This window comes from Passer montanus, unplaced genomic scaffold (assembly GCF_014805655.1).
Source record: "Passer montanus isolate IOZ18808 unplaced genomic scaffold, ASM1480565v1 scaffold57, whole genome shotgun sequence".
In the NCBI taxonomy this organism is placed as follows: domain Eukaryota; kingdom Metazoa; phylum Chordata; class Aves; order Passeriformes; family Passeridae; genus Passer; species Passer montanus.
Genome location: NW_024370705.1, coordinates 1,419,429 through 1,437,859, shown reverse-complemented (window position 1 = coordinate 1,437,859; position 18,431 = coordinate 1,419,429). Strand labels below are relative to the sequence as shown.

The 18,431-nt window shown below is 48.1% G+C and overlaps 1 protein-coding gene across 8 annotated transcripts in view; it reads left to right on the top strand.

Annotated features, from left to right (window-relative positions):
• The first annotated feature begins 6,715 nt into the window (after positions 1-6,715).
• MTMR3 (myotubularin related protein 3) overlaps positions 6,716-18,431 on the top strand; it is a 74,705-nt gene continuing 62,989 nt past the window's right edge. For 7 of the 8 annotated variants that reach the window (XM_039725940.1, XM_039725939.1, XM_039725944.1 and 4 more), the window contains exon 1: positions 6,716-6,866. The gene's annotated coding sequence lies outside the window, so the exon portion shown is untranslated. Of the gene's footprint in view, positions 6,867-7,478; positions 7,523-18,431 lie in introns of all 8 variants that reach the window. The other variant, XM_039725937.1, reaches the window with a different exon arrangement.

The following is an 18,431-nucleotide window of genomic DNA, read 5'->3' as shown; positions in this document are numbered from 1 at the left end:
AATAATATCATTTTCTAATGATAATTCAAACAGCTCCTCTGATCCAACAGCTTCTTGCCCTCTCTTTGCCTGCTGTTTCTCTAATTATCCAACCTCAGGAGGAAGGTGATTAAGTGCTTATTAAGGAAAATAGATATGGTTTATTATGAAAAGCATTTTTTTCAGGCAGCTTTGTTGTAGCAACACAGCACATGACACAGGTTAGAGTTGTGCCAGTGTGCTTTTCCAGAGAAAAGACAGGTTCAGCAGAAAATGCTTTCAAACTTTTATTTTTTAGCTCATGAACCAAACAATGTCATGGGATGGTTTGAGTGGGAAGGGATCTTAAAGTTCACCCCATTCCCACCCCTGCCATGGGCAGAGACACTTCCCAGTATCCAGGCTGCTCCCAGCCCCAGTGTCCAGCCTGGCCTTGGGCACTGCCAGGGATCCAGGGGCAGCCACAGCTGCTCTGGGCACCCTGTGCCAGGGCCTGCCCACCTTCACAGGGAACAATTCCTTATTCCCAATATCCCATCCATCCCTGCCCTCTGGCAGTGGGAAGCCATTCCCTGTGTCCTGTCCCTCCATCCCTTGTCCCCAGTCCCTCTGCAGCTCTCCTGGAGCCCCTTCAGGCCCTGCAAGGGGCTCTGAGCTCTCACTGGAGCCTTCTCCTCCCCCAGCTGAACAGACCCAACCCTCCCAGCACAGATCCATAGGAGAAAATGATGAGTCTAACATGAAGCTGTATTAATCTCATAATCATCTCATATGAATTATTTGTCTATTAAAGAAAATAATATAAGCACCCATGAACCAAGATTTCTGGACTTTCTGCCCACACTGAGCTCCTGGCACACCCTCAACACCAATGGCTTCAGCTTTGACTTCCAGGTGGCATCCTTGCAGAGCCAGGCTCAGACAGCTGTGCTCCTACCTGGAAACACAGTCCCCAAAGCCACTGCCAGTGTCTGCTCAAAAACATTGTCTCTGTTCCACTGAATTTGAAGTTCTGAGTCCCCCAAGTGTTCTGTCTGAGCAGTCCTGTGATAATCATCTTGATGGGCAGCCAAGGCGTGCTGCTTCCCTGCAGCAAAGCGTCGCTAATGGCACATCTTGTTGGAAAATGGGGTTATTACAAGACAAAAAAATCCTAAAATGAGGCTCTTGCAAACCGTTCTGACCAAAGTGATATGTATGTAATAAAAATCTCATTATTTTCAAATTATTCATCTACTTTGCAAGGGAATGAGTCAGAGCATCTGTTTTGGGGTCCCATCAGGATGACTGGCAGTGCCTCTCTCCTGGCATGTTTGAATCAGGGGTGGCCCTCACGCTGTGCTGACCCCAGTGTCACCTGCTGCCACTTGGATTGAATGAACAATGAAAGAGAACTTGTTGGGTGGGAGCAGGAAGAATGGAAACACCTACACATGGAGGAACACAGTGTAAATACTGTGCTCAGGGTCAGCATTCTTTTCAGGCTTTCATCAAAAACCCAGGAAAGTAAAATGAGTGAAACATTTAAATGGGATAAAAGATGAAAATAAAATAGGAGAGATGGGATGAGGAGAGCTGGTTTTGGGTAAAACACTGACCGAGGGAGCCAGTTTGGAGCCCTGAGACAGCAAAGTGCCCTGTGCTCCATGGTCTGACTGTTCTTACTGAAGCAGGACTTGGTGTGCTGTTTTTTTAAGACATATCTAACCCTGCCATCAGTTTTTCATCATAACAGAAACAGCCTGTAAATGCCGAGGTGGCTCTTGGGGCCACGGGAGGGAAGTGTATTAAAGGGCCCTGGGTGGTACCCAGGAAAGGGGGCAGGAAAGGACCTGGCACACCTTTGGTTTTGCTGTTTCTCCCTGTTCCAGGTGGGGATGGCTCCAGGACTGAAGCTTCTGTGCAGGATGGGCACGAGAGCAGCCTCTGGAAAGGTGATCTGAGGGACCAGGTGGGTGACCCAGGACAGGATGCTCTCACCTCACCACCACCATGTGCAGATTTTAACACAGCCAATCACTCAAGTGACATTTGGCCTGCAACTGCAGCCCAAGGAATACCTTCTCACACCAGGCACCTCTTTTCTTTCCATAAGGAGCCAGTTGGTAACTCCGTGGCTGTGCCTCAAATGGTAAGAACAGTTTGGAAAGGACTCACTGGGCTTTTAGGGTCAGCTGCTGATGGCAATGGCATCAGGGGACAGCAGCTCTGGGAAGGATGACCCAGAGCCTCGGGACTTGAGCTGCTGGAAGCGCTGGTGTGTTCTCATGTTTCAGCCCAGACTTCTCATGGCCATCGGATACTTGTTTTCTCGTACAGGAACATCACCCTTGCTCTTAAGGGAGATGTGTTTACTGCTGTGTTTACTCCCTAAGTTTCACAAAGAACTGTATCTTTTCTCAGCACTCAGGTTCTCTGGCTAAACAAATTATCTTAAGATCCTTGTATAAGAAAAAAATCAGGATTAGCCTATAATTACTTTGCAGTCACATTTTAAGTTTGTGCCCCCTGATGCATAGTTCCAGAGAAGGTTGCAGCAGAGGCTTCTATAATGGCATTAACATTCCCCTTCTCCTGGAAATACCTCCGTGTGTGTGTGCTTTTTGTCAGATCTGCTTCACATTGGGAGTTTGTTGTCATCTCAAGATCAACAAATACACCCAGATTTTTCCCTTCTTCTGTCATTTCCAACTGATGAGCTCCCAGCTTGCGGCAGAGATTCTTGTTAGCAATTCCCAAGGGCATGACCTTGTACTTTCCACTATTAAATTTCATCCCATTTCCAGTGTGCCAGCACTCCATGTTATCCAGCTCTTCCAGCAATACAGCTTTCCTGCTGCACAGCCAGTGCCTCCCAGCTTTGTGCCATCAGCAAATGCCATCAGCTCCCTCCTACCTTTTGTTCCAAGGCTTGTCTGAAAAACATTGTGCAAGAGCAAAAGCACACATGAGCCAGGCTGTGGTCCTGGGATCCAGGGAGGTGAGGCCACCTGGGGGAACACGGCAATCCAGGCACTTTCTGCCCACTCTTCCCTTTGTAATCCCACAAATTCCCTTGGTGCATCCACAGCTGGTGCATGTTGGAGGTGACTTCCCTGCCTTTTCCACCTAGCTATCTTTTTATGGACCTGCTTTCCACTAATTTACTGAATAAATTAATGCATCCATTATATACCCATGTCTAGGAAACAACTACCAAGGGTATAATCTTAGTTAATCTTAGTTTAAAGCAATCAATCTTTACGTATGTGTATGTGTAAAGTCACATCACATTTTTATTTTAAATTTTTAAACTTACTTGCCTGTCCCCAACTTTTTCCTTTTAATTTTATATTTATATTATAATATATAAAAATATATTATATTTTATACTTACATAAGCTTTGAATGCTCTTAAGGTCACACTAACAGGTGTCTAAATGGTTGGATTGCTTTACTTCCTCCTGCTTAAACCAGCCAATGCTTCTTCCATAATTCATTACCATCCTCCACATCCCAAATTAAAACCCCTCTACTGGATGAGGGAGGATACACTCCAGGTCCTTCAGGACTCTGGGTTTGGGAACACCTCATTCCCTGAGCTGTGTGTCAGGTTCTCAGAGGCCTTGCTCTCCCTTAGGGTCCAGTAATTTCCATTTCCATAAAATAATTCTTATCCTTTGCCCTGATCATCATGGAAAATAGAAGCAAAAGTCATTTAACACTGGGCCATGAATTAAAAAAGAGACTGGAACACAAGATACAGAGAGGTTTGGGACACAAGACATGGAATGTCTCCATGCACTGTGTGTGACCAGATTGGTAAAGATAAAATGTACAAATATAGCAAGCAGCTGGAAGTGCCAGCTTTTCCTGTCACAGGGATGGCACTGCAGGATTCCCCCTTTTAAGGACCAGAAGGAGCACCCAGCAGGTTCTGCTGTGCAGGAGCCCCAGGTCTCCAGGATCCAGCTTCCCAAAGTAGGTCACATTTGATCTCCCTCCAGGCACACTGCAAAAGGCAACATTTAACAGGGACTTCTCAAAATTCATATTTTGCTTGCTGATGCTGTCAACACACATCCTTTTCAGCTACAGCTCTACTGGCTCTACATATTTTCATTCCTTTTGGGTGTAAACAGGCCAGGAATCCTGTTTTTCCCTTCAGTTACCTGTATTTCTTCCAAAGTTCCTCTGAAAGTACATATTGACATTCAGATCACATTTGCATTCAGATGATGGCTTGTTGTTGGAAAAAACCCTTACAGAGGGGCTGATTAAGTCCCTTTCAAATGTTTGCTGTCCCTTGCTGAGCAAGGGAGCCAAACCAGAACACAGCTCACTGCGTGGCTCATATCTGAGTGAGAAGACACAGGCTTCTGTATTTTGCATTGCTCCCTCTGAACACTTGTGCTCCTTCCAGCTTAGACATGACCTAATGACAGACTGAAGTCCATCTGTTACAATGACTAGCCTTGGACTCAGAGGGAGAGTCCTGGGGATAATTTAGGAGTGCATTTTATAGCTACTTGCAAGCATTTCATTTCAGATCAAGGCAAACATGAGGAGCAGGTGGAAATCTCCTGCAAAAGTACAACCTGACCTACATATGGTATTGTAAATTAAAGATATGTATAAAAATAAAACATTAACAATCCATCACAGTTGCAACAAACCCCAGATATAAATCTTGGTATAAAGGAGCTCCATAGCACAAGGCTTAGCTAGAGCTTCATTTTGGAACCAGCAACGCTCCTGCCACCTCCAACACTGCTGCCACTCTCCAGCTTTCCTGTGTTTTCTGTAGCTTAACGCTCACAGGCCTTTTGCTTTATCACTTGTCTCTCAGTTTCCATGTGGTTTTTGGCAGTCCTGCCTGCTGGCTCCCTCTCCCCATTACCTCATGCTTTAGGAGCCGCGGGCTGCGCAGGGTGGCTGGGACAGCGCGTGGCCTGGTGGCGTGGGGCCACACATGTTCCTGCAGCCCAGCTGAGTGTCACCAAAGCAACGCAGGAAACAGCGGCCAGAAGACCTTGCACACCAGAACAGCTTCTGTAGATCACAGAATATTCTGAGTCCAAAGGGACCCACGAGGATCATCAAGTCCAACCCTTAAATGAATGGCCCTTACGGGGATTGAACCCACAGCCTTTGTGTTAGCAGCATCACCCTGACCACGGGAGCTGATCTCAGTTATAGTGGAACAGGATGTTTCTCCAGGGATTTTTCAGGATCCTGAGATGTGTGGATGGCAGTGAGGTGTGGGAACACACACCCATCTCCACCTGACTCACAGATTGGCTTTGGCCGAGATGGCTGCCAAACCTCTGCTGAGACCCTGCTTGTTCCACAGCCTTGCTCAGCCAGTGCCAGGCTCATGGACCTCATAGGGGGATAATGGGCAAGGTGGCTGCACAGAATCACAGAGCCACAGAATAGCTGGGACTGGGAGGCACCTCTGGAGATCACCCAGTCCAACTCCTGGAGATGGTTACCTTGAGCAGGTGACACAGGAGTATGTCCAGGGTTTGGATTATTCCAGAGAGGGAGTCTCCATGCCCTCCCTGGGCAGCTGGTCCAATGCTCTGCTCAATGGATAGCTCTTCCTCATGCTGAGGTAGAATGTCTTGTGTTTTATTTTATGGTCATTGCTCCTTGTTTTGTCTCTAGGCACCAATGAAAACAATCTGGTACTATCCTCTGACACCCCTTGGAGATATTTGCACGGATTGATGAGATCCCCTCTGAGTTTTCCCTTCTCCAGACTAGCCAGGCCCGGCTCCGGCAGTGTCTCCTCCTCGGGAAGATGCTCAGTCCCTTACTCATCCCCGTCGGCCCTGCCTTCCATCCTCTGCGGGGCCGAGGGATGGCAGCCGCCTCCTGAGGGCACGGCAGCGCTGAGGCGAGCGGGGCAGCGACGTTACACATTAGGAAAAACTTTCTAATGTCAGACCTCGGAAGGGGCTGCCCAGGGAGGTGGCGGAGTCACCCTCTCGGGGGGTTCAGGAGACGTCTGCATCTGTCGCTGGGTGATGTGGGGGGGTGGTTTGGGGGTTACGGTGACGGTGCTGGGCTGACGGTTGGAAGAGACGATCTTCAACCAGTAGATGACCTTAAACCAGTAGATGATGTTAAACCAGCAGATGATCTTCCAGCCTTGACGGTGCCGCGACTCCCCGACTCCGTGACCCCACGGTCCCTCAGCGCGGGCCGGGGGCCGCTCCCTCTCCCCGTCCTCCCCTCCCCTCAGGGCGGAGGGCGGGAGCGGCGCGCGCCCGGCCCCGCCCCGCGGGGGGAGGAGGGAGGAGGCCGCGCGGCCGCCATGTTGTTGTGTCCGTGAGGCGGCGGCGGCGGCCCCGAGCCCGCAGCGACCCCGGCCCCGGCAGGACGCCGCGCCCCGGCACGGGCGGGGGCTCCGCGCCATGCCCTGCCCAGCGGTAAGGACCCGCCGGGGTGCCCCTTGTCCTGCAGCGGGGAGGGCCGGCCCGCCGCGCCGGGGCCTGGCGGAGCGCGGCCGCGCTGTCACTGAGGGCCGCACACGCCCCCTCGGCTGCGGGTGAGGGGCGGCGGCGGGGCCGGCACGGCGCCCTCGGCTCCGCTCCGCTCGGCACGGGCGGCAGGAGGAGGAGGAGGAGGAGGCGGCCCGGCTCCGCGGGCGCGGCCTCTCTCCCTCAGCGCGGGCCGGGGGCCGCTCCCTCTCCCCGTCCTCCCCTCCCCTCAGGGCGGAGGGCGGGAGCGGCGCGCGCCCGGCCCCGCCCCGCGGGGGGAGGAGGGAGGAGGCCGCGCGGCCGCCATGTTGTTGTGTCCGTGAGGCGGCGGCGGCGGCCCCGAGCCCGCAGCGACCCCGGCCCCGGCAGGACGCCGCGCCCCGGCACGGGCGGGGGCTCCGCGCCATGCCCTGCCCAGCGGTAAGGACCCGCCGGGGTGCCCCTTGTCCTGCAGCGGGGAGGGCCGGCCCGCCGCGCCGGGGCCTGGCGGAGCGCGGCCGCGCTGTCACTGAGGGCCGCACACGCCCCCTCGGCTGCGGGTGAGGGGCGGCGGCGGGGCCGGCACGGCGCCCTCGGCTCCGCTCCGCTCGGCACGGGCGGCAGGAGGAGGAGGAGGAGGAGGCGGCCCGGCTCCGCGGGCGCGGCCTCTCGTCCCCGGGCGAGCGGCGATGCCGGGCGGGCCGGGGCCGGGCCCTGCGCTGCCGGCTGCGGGCGGCCGGGGCAGGGTGTGCTCCCCGGGGCACAGGAGCTCCTTCTGCCCGTGGCCTGCGGGCCTCGCCCGACGCTGCCGCCCCCTGCCCGGCCCGTGGGGGTGGCCGGTCCCCGCCGAGCCCGGCTGGGGATCGTCCCATGCCGCTGGCAGCCCCTGCTCGGCTGCTCCGGCCGCTGGGGCCGTGGTGTCAGCAGTGTTCAGCTGCCCTTGTGCGTGCGGCCGAAATTCCTGTTCCTTTTCTAAGTGGGACTTTTAAAGACTTTTTATTTATATGGTTTTGGGGCTTTAATTACGCCTCTTCCCCGTGTTCCTTTTAACAGTCCTGTTCTTTCGCTGGGATATGAGCAGATGTTGCCCTTCCCTGGTAAGTGCTTTGCCCCCCGACGTGGAGTTTTAAGTTTGTGCATTGAAGTTGATCCTGCTCCTGCTCTTTTAGAGACTGTTTTCTTGATCAGCAGATGAGACCTGGTGTTTCTTCACAGCTTTATACAGGAAACTGATTTCTTTCCTTTCTGTGCACACTTCCCTCACTGTGGGAAGGTTGGGTGTGAGCTTGTAACTCTTGCAGACTTCAGGTCTTGTAGGCACTTCACTGTGTGCTTCACGTGTTTGTTTTCTTGTGTGATGTAGCCATGTGCAATAAGGCTTTCTTTTAGAAGAAAAGAACTTGGCTAGTGAATCATGTCAGGTAGTGCTGAGTGGAAGCACAGCTTGGCTTTCTGGTGAATATAAAAGCATATTTATATTATGAAGGTGAGTCTGCTGGGAAGGGGTGGCAGCGTGACGGAAGGAGCTGTGACAGGTTTGTTGTAGTACCTGTCATGCTCTGAGCTTCAGATAAAGAACTGAGATGCCTTTTGTCTGCTACTAAAGCATGTGGTATTTGGAAATGAACTCTTTTGGTGCAGATGAAGGAGGTTTTATGAAGGAGTGCTTGTAAACTGGAGGGGAGGAGGTTGACATCTGATACATGCTTTGCTTCAGCTGTTACTGATTACAGTGGGCTTGGGAGATAGAAGTGGTGCTTTCTTTCCTAGCACAGGAAATACTGGGCTGCAAGTGTTGAAACTTTGTGCAGATAAGTGAAGGCGGGGCATGAGGTTCTGAAGTGCTTCAGTGACAAGTGCTTCTGTGCCTGCTCTGGCGCTTGGAGAAGGGCAAAGGTGCACCAGCAGTGATACATCTCTGCACTGAAAGGTGCTCCTGTCCCACTGCAGGTTATAGGAGTGCCAAATGGAGAGCCAAGCTGAGTCCTCTCACTGGCAGTGCTGTAGGTGCCTGTCTGGGGTACTGTTCCTATCTATTGCATGAACTGTCTGCACTAGCAATTATTAAAATATCATTGTTAACCTGCTCAAGGAACAAGCCATGCAACCCACAAATGATACCACAAAAGTGGAATAGGTCAGCTTGATAAGCTCTCATTTCATTTTATTTATTTATTTTCCATAAAAATGGCCATCTGCAGCTGGAGGAGACAGAAATGGAGCCTGCCCAGGCTTCTGAAATAGAGGATACAATATTTTATCTCAGATCTCATTCCACCTACATGCAAGCCAGGATGATGGAGAGAAGTATGTTGTCAGCTTGCAGGAGTAGGAGGAACGTGGCTGTGCAGTACTTTGCTGGCAAGTAACCTGGAAAAAAGGAGTAACTTAGGAGAAGGGGATCTTTGGGCTGCTGGAGTAACAGGCAGGAGCCTGGCAGGTCTGATGGGACAGGGAGGAGGAATTATCTCTGTGGAGGAACTGGCTTGGCATCCAGCATGGAGTTTGAGATCATTTCACCTGCACAGCTCAAAGGGCTGTGAAGGCTGTTCCTGCTCTGGTGGCTTCCTTCTGGGAATTGTAACTGGATACAAGAGGATAGGGCTCTTCCAGTTGGTGTGGATGGTGTCTTCAGAGCTCGTGACTCCAGACAGCCAAATTAGTGCTTATCAGATCCTGTGAACTGCAGTGAAACATCCAGATACTTAAACATGCATATGTTTCATAGTAGCTTTCACTGGCTGAATCAAAGTAATGTCATGTTTCTCTCCAAATAACCTGTTAGATACTGAATTGCCCCAGAAATACCGTGCAACTCTTCTCGTTTGTCTGCAGCCTGAGTAGCTGGTGGTGTAAAGATCTGCCAAGGTGGGTTTTAAACTCTGAGAAATGAGCTTCATGTCTTGTAACTTCAGCCCTCTTCTAGACATTGGTGCCGTAACTTCCCAGTGCTGTCAGGAAAACTTTAGGGATTTGCTTAGGGCTCAGTTTGTGCTGTAATTCTTGTGAAAAACTGGATTGTTAAAAGGCAAGTACTTCTTTCTTCATGGCGCTTCAAAATTTCAGGGTGACTGAGTGGTTTGTATGAAAAACCTCAAAGTGAAGTTAGTGACAAAGGGAAGACCTCAAAGTGAAGTCAGTGGCAATTCAGGAATTGGAAATTCTGACATTTTACTGCTGCTCTTGACTATGCCCAGCAAAGAGCTGGAGCCCTCAGCTCCTGCTGCTTTCCAGCCTCTACCTTGCATGCCTTAGCCCCGAACGGGTGCAGGATTCTGTGTGCATTGCAAACGTGTCAGCTGCTTGTGGGATGGGCAGAGGTCACAAACCACAGCCTCCTTTGGTCTCAGCTGGCCTTATTTGGAGGGCAGCTTTAGCAAAACAGCCCCAACTTTGTCCCTTTGCTTTGAGCAGTTGAGAAGCACTGATGGAATGGACTTGATACCACAGAAGGGTAAACTGGAGCGTCAGTTGCTCCGACCTGTTCTTCCCCTCACCTGCTTAGTAGTTGCTGGTAGTGGTGTCATGGAAGTGACCCCCAGGTGGCTGTAAGTTTCCCAGGGGCAATGTGTCATCCCTCAAGGAAGGCCTCGAGTCCACTCCTGCTCCTCAGCTACAGGAAGGAGCCAGCCTGTAGCAGCAGGGAAGAAATGCAGCATGATCTTGTTGCAAGCAGTGGTATCGCTGATGTTCAGTCTGTTATGAGGTGTCAGGTTGTGCTGCTCTGAGCCACGGGTGCCCTGTTCTCCTTCAGGAAGTACCAGTGTGTACCTGGAGGTGAGGCTTGGGCCTGCAGGGCCATGCCAAGTGAGCTGGGGAGGAAGGGAGGGAGGGCAGACAGGCAGCTTTCTGGAATGTTGGTTGAAATGGAAAAGCTGTTTCTGGAGTCATGGGTGTCCAGCATGAAGCACTGTTTGTAAAGGCTTCACTTAAAGCACAGTTGCTGATGCCTGGCTTTGGTTTGTCTTCTGAAATTCCTCAGACTTGGAATCTTCAGGTGAAGTCTGGAAAGCAGCAGTTGCTTTGACACGTGCGTGTGGCTGCAGGTTAAGTTGGTAACTGGACATGTGCTCTGTAGGGCTTCCTGGGGACAGCTGGATACTTCAGAGGCACTGCTCCTCCTCATGGGCATTAATGCTGAAAATAGTTGCAACAAGATAACTGTGGTAAGATCTATCTGGACTTTTTTTGGAATTTGTGTGTGTACATGCATGAGTGAGGCAGCTAATGGCGTTGCAATAGCTATCATGGTGGTGGTGGAACCCTTCCAAACTCTGATAAGGAAGGAGGGAAAAATCCAGGCTCTACAAGAGACTTCCTAAATAGGGTGTTCTTGGCCTTCCTTGGGGGGCTGCATGTCAGCAGACTTGAGCTGGTTGTTCCTTGTTTAGTGATACTGTAACTGAACTTGTCCAAGCTGCTGTGTTGAATTATTGCCATTTCTGAAAAATTATTACCTTGAACAAGACTCCAGAGGAAGTTGATTTTGGAGCAGTAAATCCATTATTTTTCCTCTTGATTAGGAATGCAGTGAAGAGCTGTAAAGCAGCATTGGTGGGCTGGTTTGGGGGCAGGCAGTTGTACATAACCACTCATGCCAGTAATGAAATGTGTCCTCAGATGGATAGATAGATAGATTGCATGTTCCAGATAGATCCTAAGCAGTATCAACCCCCTTTCTAAAGCGGAATTGAACCAAAATACTGAATTTTAAATACTTCAAAATGCAACTTTGCAGTTGGGTGTTTCTTGAAGGAGTGCAGAACATCAAAGAAACTGAGGCTTGGAGGAGCCCTGGGAGGTGACGAGCAAAGCAAGTTGTCCTTTGCCTTGCTCAGCACATCTGGCTGCTGTTTGCAGCGTCCGTTGCTATGGGCTGACAAACCACAATGGAAATGGGGCTGGGCTTGCTGTAGAGAGCTTCATGTGAGGTGCTGATGGAGCTGATGCTGTCCCTGACTTCTGTGGCATTGGTTGTTCACCACCTGATTCTGCAGCGTGCAGGGGGCAGCTTCAGAGTTGATTCTGTATCTGGTGAAGCCTTAGAACTAGTGCTAAGCCTTAGAACTAGTGCTAGATGAGCAATGTCACCTGTGGAATCAGCTTGAAGCTGGAATGAAACCAGAAACTTGGTGTTAGTCCCTGGACTTTCTGAAGGGCAGGAAGAACACCCTGACTGAGGTGTTCTTCAGAGGGAGAGCCATAACAGGGAATGTTCAAATCTTTGGACTTCTGGGACTGGACAGCAGGGAAGGCTGCCATGAGGCTCAGAGCTTCCAGAACATGGTCTAGAAGGCAGTGAATGTCCATGTGGGAAAAACTTGTATTCTTTTCCTTTGACATTTAACAGTCTTCTTCTTCTTCCATCCTGTGTGTGTTGCTCTCAAGCTTGTGTTCTGTGCTCCCCTCCTTTCAATTTTATTCCAAAAACTCCTGCATCATCTGCAGAGTGACCTTGTCTTAGGTTAATTTCAGAACTGAAGTTATTCTTTACTGGGCCTATCTCTAGCAGATGTACCAGATTTAACCTCTCAGGTCCTGCTTGGTTTAGCCCTTACTGAGATAGGAATTGAAAAAGACTTTTTCCACTGTAATTTCTGCTGCCTACTTTTCAAATGGACATCATTGTCCTAGTAACTTTACTTCCTGTATGTGTTTCTCTCTTGCTGTGAGCACACCAGGCCCATGGCTGAGACTTCTACCAGAGGCTCTTGTACCCTATTTTAAAAAAAGATTTTAATCAGGGAAAACCACTGAAAATGGTATAAATCTTTCTTTAACTGGGATTTCTGAAAACAAAGTAGCATGAAATAAATCTCTAGGGTGCCTGTCTGTATGATGAAGTCTTTTGTATATACAAGTCTAATAGTCTCTAAGTATTTTGGATTGTTCTGGTACTCTGAGGTTTAGTTTCTGGAACATGTAATCAGTATGGGGGGAAGTAATACACTTCAGGTTGAATTTGTGGAGGAAGGCTGCTGCATTGCCATAATTAAGTCTTTGTAGTTTTTCTTTCAAATACCAGAGATTTGTGCACTGGTATAGACTTTATTTATAGAAACACTGGTAGAACAGTTTTGTGTTGCCCTTTTGTGGGCCTCATTTGCTTCTCCAAGTTTGGGACTGCAAACGAGGGCTGTAATCAAAGCATTAATTTTGTGGTGTTACCTGAAAGGACAGAGAAATAAAACCAGTTTATTTTTCCCTGTACCTTTAAAGGAGGGTTTTGACTTCTCTATCAGCCAGGAAAGGGCAGATTCCTGACAAAATGAGACTTGTTTTCTTCAATGCTGCTTTTTCTGCTTGTGGAAGTGCCTGAGAGGAGCTGCTGCTGGGCACCTGGGGGAGGAGAGGGCAGAAATCCTGGCTGTGTAGGTTGACATGGAGTCTGTGAAGACAAGATGCACTTGGTTGGTTTCCTGAGCGTCCTTGGAGAGCGGAGCACAGGCAGGACTCCTGCAGGGCATCTCCCCTGCTCACCCTGAGAGCAGCCTTTCACACAGGGCTCATGTGCATCACAAGACTCCCAGGCCCTGTGAGTCTGACTCCTCAGTTCCTCTGAGGTTTGACTGTTCTGGGCAAGTAGGATTCTTATTTTTGGGGGTTTCTGCACAGCTGGTGGCAGAATTTCAAAAACAGATGGAAAATCAGATCTTCCCTTGAGTATCTTCCCTGTCATGTAGAATTTAGCACTGTCTAGGTCAGGGGTAGACTACCAGAATACTGATTTTTGGTTTTTCAGTTGCTAGGAATAGTGGTTGAAAGTATTAAAGAGTTGAGTGAAACTGAAGAGTGGATTAAAGAAATTGTAACAAAAAGAGTGAGGACATAGAGATTAAGAACAATTTATTTGACCTATACTGGTGGAACTATGGCTGTGGAGTCTTAATACCTTCCACATCCTACACAAGATGCTGTCTGAGTAAAGTAACTTCAGGTACTTTTGAAGTGAGGCCTCAGTTTTGTACAGGAGATGTCAGAAGGGTCCAGTCCAGCAGCTGACCCACCACTGAGCTCTGTCCTGTCACTCTCATGATATCACTGTGTCCATTCAAAATGAGTTTCAGTCCAAAGGAACTCATGAAGTGGCTGCCATTAGGTCTGGACTTGGTGGAAAGTTTCCTTGGTATTTCTAGGACTGGAATTGGTGGGAAGCATATTCCATTTCCCTGGAATATGCTGTACAGTATTTAGGAGGGACCCAGCAGCCTGGCTGTCCCTGTTCTCCTTGGGGAGGACAGGAGGAAGCCAGTGGCTGTGGCTGTCTGATCTCATCCCTCAGAGCCATAATTGACCTAAATGTGTACCTGGGAAAGCTTTGCTTGTTCCATTGCTATCATGGAAACTTGAACCAGAGAGAGATGAGCTGCTGGGACGTTGTGCTGGCTGATGCATCCTGGTAGGGCTGGAGACCTTTGCTTGGAGACCTTTCCAGACCTAGTGCTGGATGTGCTGCAGCTGGAATCTGTCTGGAGTTTTACCTGCATCCAGCCTTTGGTGTCTTCTCCAACTAAAATTACTGTTGTCAAAGCTGAATTCTGCTGTTCTCTGCGTCTCTAAGTTCAGGCTTTTCAAATACTTGTCTGTCTCCTGACAAAGAACAGGTGAGCCAGAATTGGAGGCAGTGAGAAGAAAACTCACCTGCCATATCACAGAGTGGCTTGGCTTAAAATTGAATGTGTGGACATTTCTCTGAACTCTCTGCAGCCAGGTTGCTCTGGTCTGACAAAGTAGAAACACATTTCTTTTAAGTGTTTTGACCTGATAGCTTTGATTTTTTAAAAAAATCGTTATATTTGAATTTTCTTTGTTTCCTTTTTATTAGCTTCTGAGAACAAATACTTAGTGTAGTGTAGGCATGGTTGAACTTTTGATCCAAGAAACCTGACTAAAATGTCTAAGCAGATTGCATTTCTAGATTATTTTGATTATTTTCCTTTAATAAATGGAAGCTTGAAAGCAAGTGAAGTGTACTTAATGTAAACTTGCAAATTTACTGCCATTGCCTGCAGAACTTTTCTTTCCCTCTAAACACTCTGCATGGTTTTTAAAGAGTGGATAAGCTTTCCATCAAATTAATGACTAATCCGTATCAAACAAGTGTTCATCTTTACAATTAGAGAACAGGAATGCTTAATTGTGTGCTGATTGGTGAACATACTAGTCATGAGTACATTTGAGAATTCAGATTCTTAATTTTCTCTCACTGCTGGTAGCAGGAATTTGCTGTGAACAGGGCATTATATTCTGGTTGGATACCCATTGTAATTAAATTATCATCTTTGTCTATGTTCAGTGAACCTTTCTTTGAGTAACTTCCAAAAGAATGCACCTTTTTGCACTTTGGGAAAATCTGAACTCTCTGAGGAAAAAGGAGGAAGATGGAGCAAGGTAAATATTTTGAGGTCTGCTCAGCTTTCCTTGTAGGTTTGGCTGATGGATTATGGTCAAGGCACAGTTGTGTTCTAATGCAGAATACAATAGCTTGCTTGTTTTCTTTTACTTTGGGCTGGAATCTCTTAATCCCTTCAGACTCAAGCATGAGTATCACATGATTTGGAGGTGTTTGGTTAGTGTACTTCACTGCTGCAGAGCATCCCTGGACGTAACAGATGAGTAAATTGGGAGTGCACAGAGAAGCCCCATGGAAATTTTCAGTTTTGGAGATCCATGGCCAAGTGTTTAGGATTTTGGGCTGGGTTGTGTTCCGGCAGAGCCATCTGGTCAATTAGACTTGTCAGTAAGGAAGGAGATAGATACCTGCTCTAAATTTCCAAATTCATTCTAAAAAGGATTCCAGCTTCAATGTACTGACACTGTACCTGAGTGTTCAGAATCCTACAATGTTCAAATCATTACAAGGGAATCTGGGGCAAAACCTCCTTGCAGGAAAACTGGTGGTACAGCTAATTGTAGGTCCTTCTTTTAGAGTCTTGACCACACGGGGCATCAGTGGATACAGAGCTGTGTAAGTAACACACATAAACCCTTGTTAAAGTAAACGAATAATAAATATTCATTAACAGTGAATTTCAAAAAGCAGTAGCTCCCTGTATAGCTGTCTAATGGTACCAATGCCTGGTCACTGTCGTGTTGCTCTCCCCCCCTTCAGTTCTTTAGGCTTTAGAAGCTGGAACCAAAATGCCTTGCACTTGTCAAACTGGAATTTTGGCTTTTAAATGACAGGCTGAATGCTGACACTTGATGAGGGTGACTGCTAAACACTGACCTGGGGAGAGGACTGGGCAAGGGGTTTTCTAAAATAGCATAGGATTCCCTAAAGTGCTGAAATATGGTAATGAATGGAGATGGCAGAAAGATTGCAGTGAGTTAGTATTGAAAATGGTGGTCTTGACTCTTGGTGCTGCTTTTGCAGAATTTGGTCTGTGAAGCACAAGATCAGGCAGTGGCCTCACTCCCTGGTTCTGCCTGCAGCTGGAGCACCTGATGCCTCCCAAGGTGTTCCACTCGCATCAGAAGAATTGCAGAGATAATTGGGCCACTGGAATCGTGGCGACTCTATACTTAGCTCATTACTCCAGGCAAATTATCCTTTCCTTCTCCAGTGTTGGCTGGCAGGCTGGAGAGCTGTCTCGCTTTCCATTGCTGGGGCATTCCAACTCCTCTGCAGTGTTCTCATTGTACAGGCACTTCTTCCTGTGAACTCTTGAAGGGCTGGCGATAACTGAGCAGCACAAGGGTCTGAGGGTGAGAGTTCTAGGGTAATTCACTGAGAGTCAGCAGTGCCAAACCTGCTGTTGTAATCAGCAGGGAGTAGGAAGCAGTCTGGAAACCTGCTTGGTGCTCTGCTTACCTGTGTAGGGTGGTTGGATTCATCACTACCACTGCTGATGCCTGAGCTGGGTGGGTCTGGTGGAGTCAGCCTGGGGGTTTGTGGACAAAGAGTTTTGCTTCATTTGACAAGTGTAAGACTGGTATAGCAAAGACAATAAGAGCTATTCTTGCTTTCTCTGTGGAGCGTGGATTTTTGCTAAGCTGTTTGTGTACGGTCCCAGTTGTGCTCCCCTCCTTGCAGGGTCACACCCAGAGAGCAGCCCCATTAAAACTAATGGTGCTGTTGCATCATGGCCCAGCCCGCCGTGGTCCCATTCAGCACTCAGGTATGAAGACTTTTCCTCTTGCATAAGGCACCTTGATTTGCTTGGGTCGGGGAGGAAGCACTTGGCGGCTCCCTAAAGAGTAACTTACAAGCTGCTGTGTCCTGCAGCATATTTTTCTAAACATTAGTATTTCAAGTTCTTGTCCAGCTCTCTAAACTGTACCAGTGCCCGAAGCTGGACCCCTGCTCACAGAGGCTGGATTACCTGAGCAGCCCTTGCGATGCAGATCCTTTCCTGCTTCTAGCATGCTTCCCTCTCATAGACCCAAATTATTTGGTATTCAAAGCAGAGACCTAGGAGGGCTAAGCCTCATGGATTTTAGCATATTTCAAGATCCCCAGGACTGCAATATGGCTTAATCTACTTTGTCTCCTTTCAATTTCTGAGTATTTCTAACTACTGTTAGGGTTTTTTTCTGGTTCTTCCAAGAAAATTCAACTTTTAGTCTCATTGTCAACCCTTACTGCCATGTGTCAATCCCAGCAGACCAACCTGTATAGTAGTTAAGAAATTATTTTTCTATAAATATGCTATAGATCTAGTAATGTACATTGAGATAAAGTGACTTCATGAAGGCAAGGAGTGGTCAATTAAAACATGCCTTGTCCAAAGGAATTGGTCTGAGCTGACTCAGATCCTGAAAAGCACAAGAAAAGACTGAATGTTTTTGTGCAAGAAGTGAGCAGGGGGGCTGGGGAGAATTTAGTTTAACTTACAGCTTAAAGAAAGGCCTAATGCCAAAACCTGATTTATGTGCTTCAATTCCACAATTTTTATGCTGCCTCTTGCCAAGACAATTAAAGAATTCCTGGAGCTGATCTGAATTTCCTGGCTGGGTTTGGAAGGTGATAACCACTTCTGCAGGTGCAGAGAACACTCCAGTCTCTTCAGGCAGGCTGATGAGTCTTGTTGGTTTCATTGCTGACATATTTGATTTTTCAGGAGTCTGGAGATGGGACTGTGGAGCACGTTTGTGGTGCACTTGCAGGTGTAGCCAGGTTATGTTTTGCCACTTGGAAAGGTCAATTTTTAAGCTTCCATGGCTTGATTAACAGTAAACTTTAAACTGGTGTTGCAGCACCTGTTTTCTAGAGCTTCAAAACTCCTGTTTGACTCTGGAAAACTTAGGAGGAAGAACCTCTGTGGGGTTGCTGTTCTTAAGATCTGCTTAATTATTTGTAAATAATTAAAATGTGGAAGGTGAAGGAATACCCTGGGGTCAGTTCAGAGAGGACTTGTGCGGCTGTGTGAAGATAATTTTGGTAGAACTCCATGCATCCATCATGCCTGCAAAAGAAAACACAACCAGCACCTTGACTGAATAGCAGTCAGTCAGGTTGTGCCATTGTATTCTCCCCTGGGTCACCCTTTGGTGAGCTGTTGAAAGACTTGACTTAGCAGAGTTTGTACGTGTTGAAACAAATTTGATGGCTTGGAACTTGTCTGAAGAATCTGTTGCTTGTTAGGTGACTCCCAAAGGGCCATGACCCCTAAAAATCATTACTTGGTTACTTTGATTTTTCTTTTTAATAACACTTTAACCAGAACTCAGAAATGAAACAACAAACTCAGAGTTTATGGCTTGTAAGAATGTGAAAGAGAAAGCGTGGAGCTTCCTGTGGAGCTGGGAATCCATAGATCATGCTGGGTGAGTGACAGCTCAGCCTCTACATGGAATTCAGAGCATCTTTGCCATGTTATAAAAAGCTTGTTGCCTGGTGCTGATCTGTTCCTCCAACACTGAGCTTTTTGTAACCTTTAAACTCCAAGTATAGGATAAGAATTTATCCTGTTAAAACCTGCATTTGTGTGAAGAGTTAACTCCTGCTTGTTCACCTCTGTCCTACATCTCTAGATCTCAGTTATTTAAATACCAAGGTGTGTG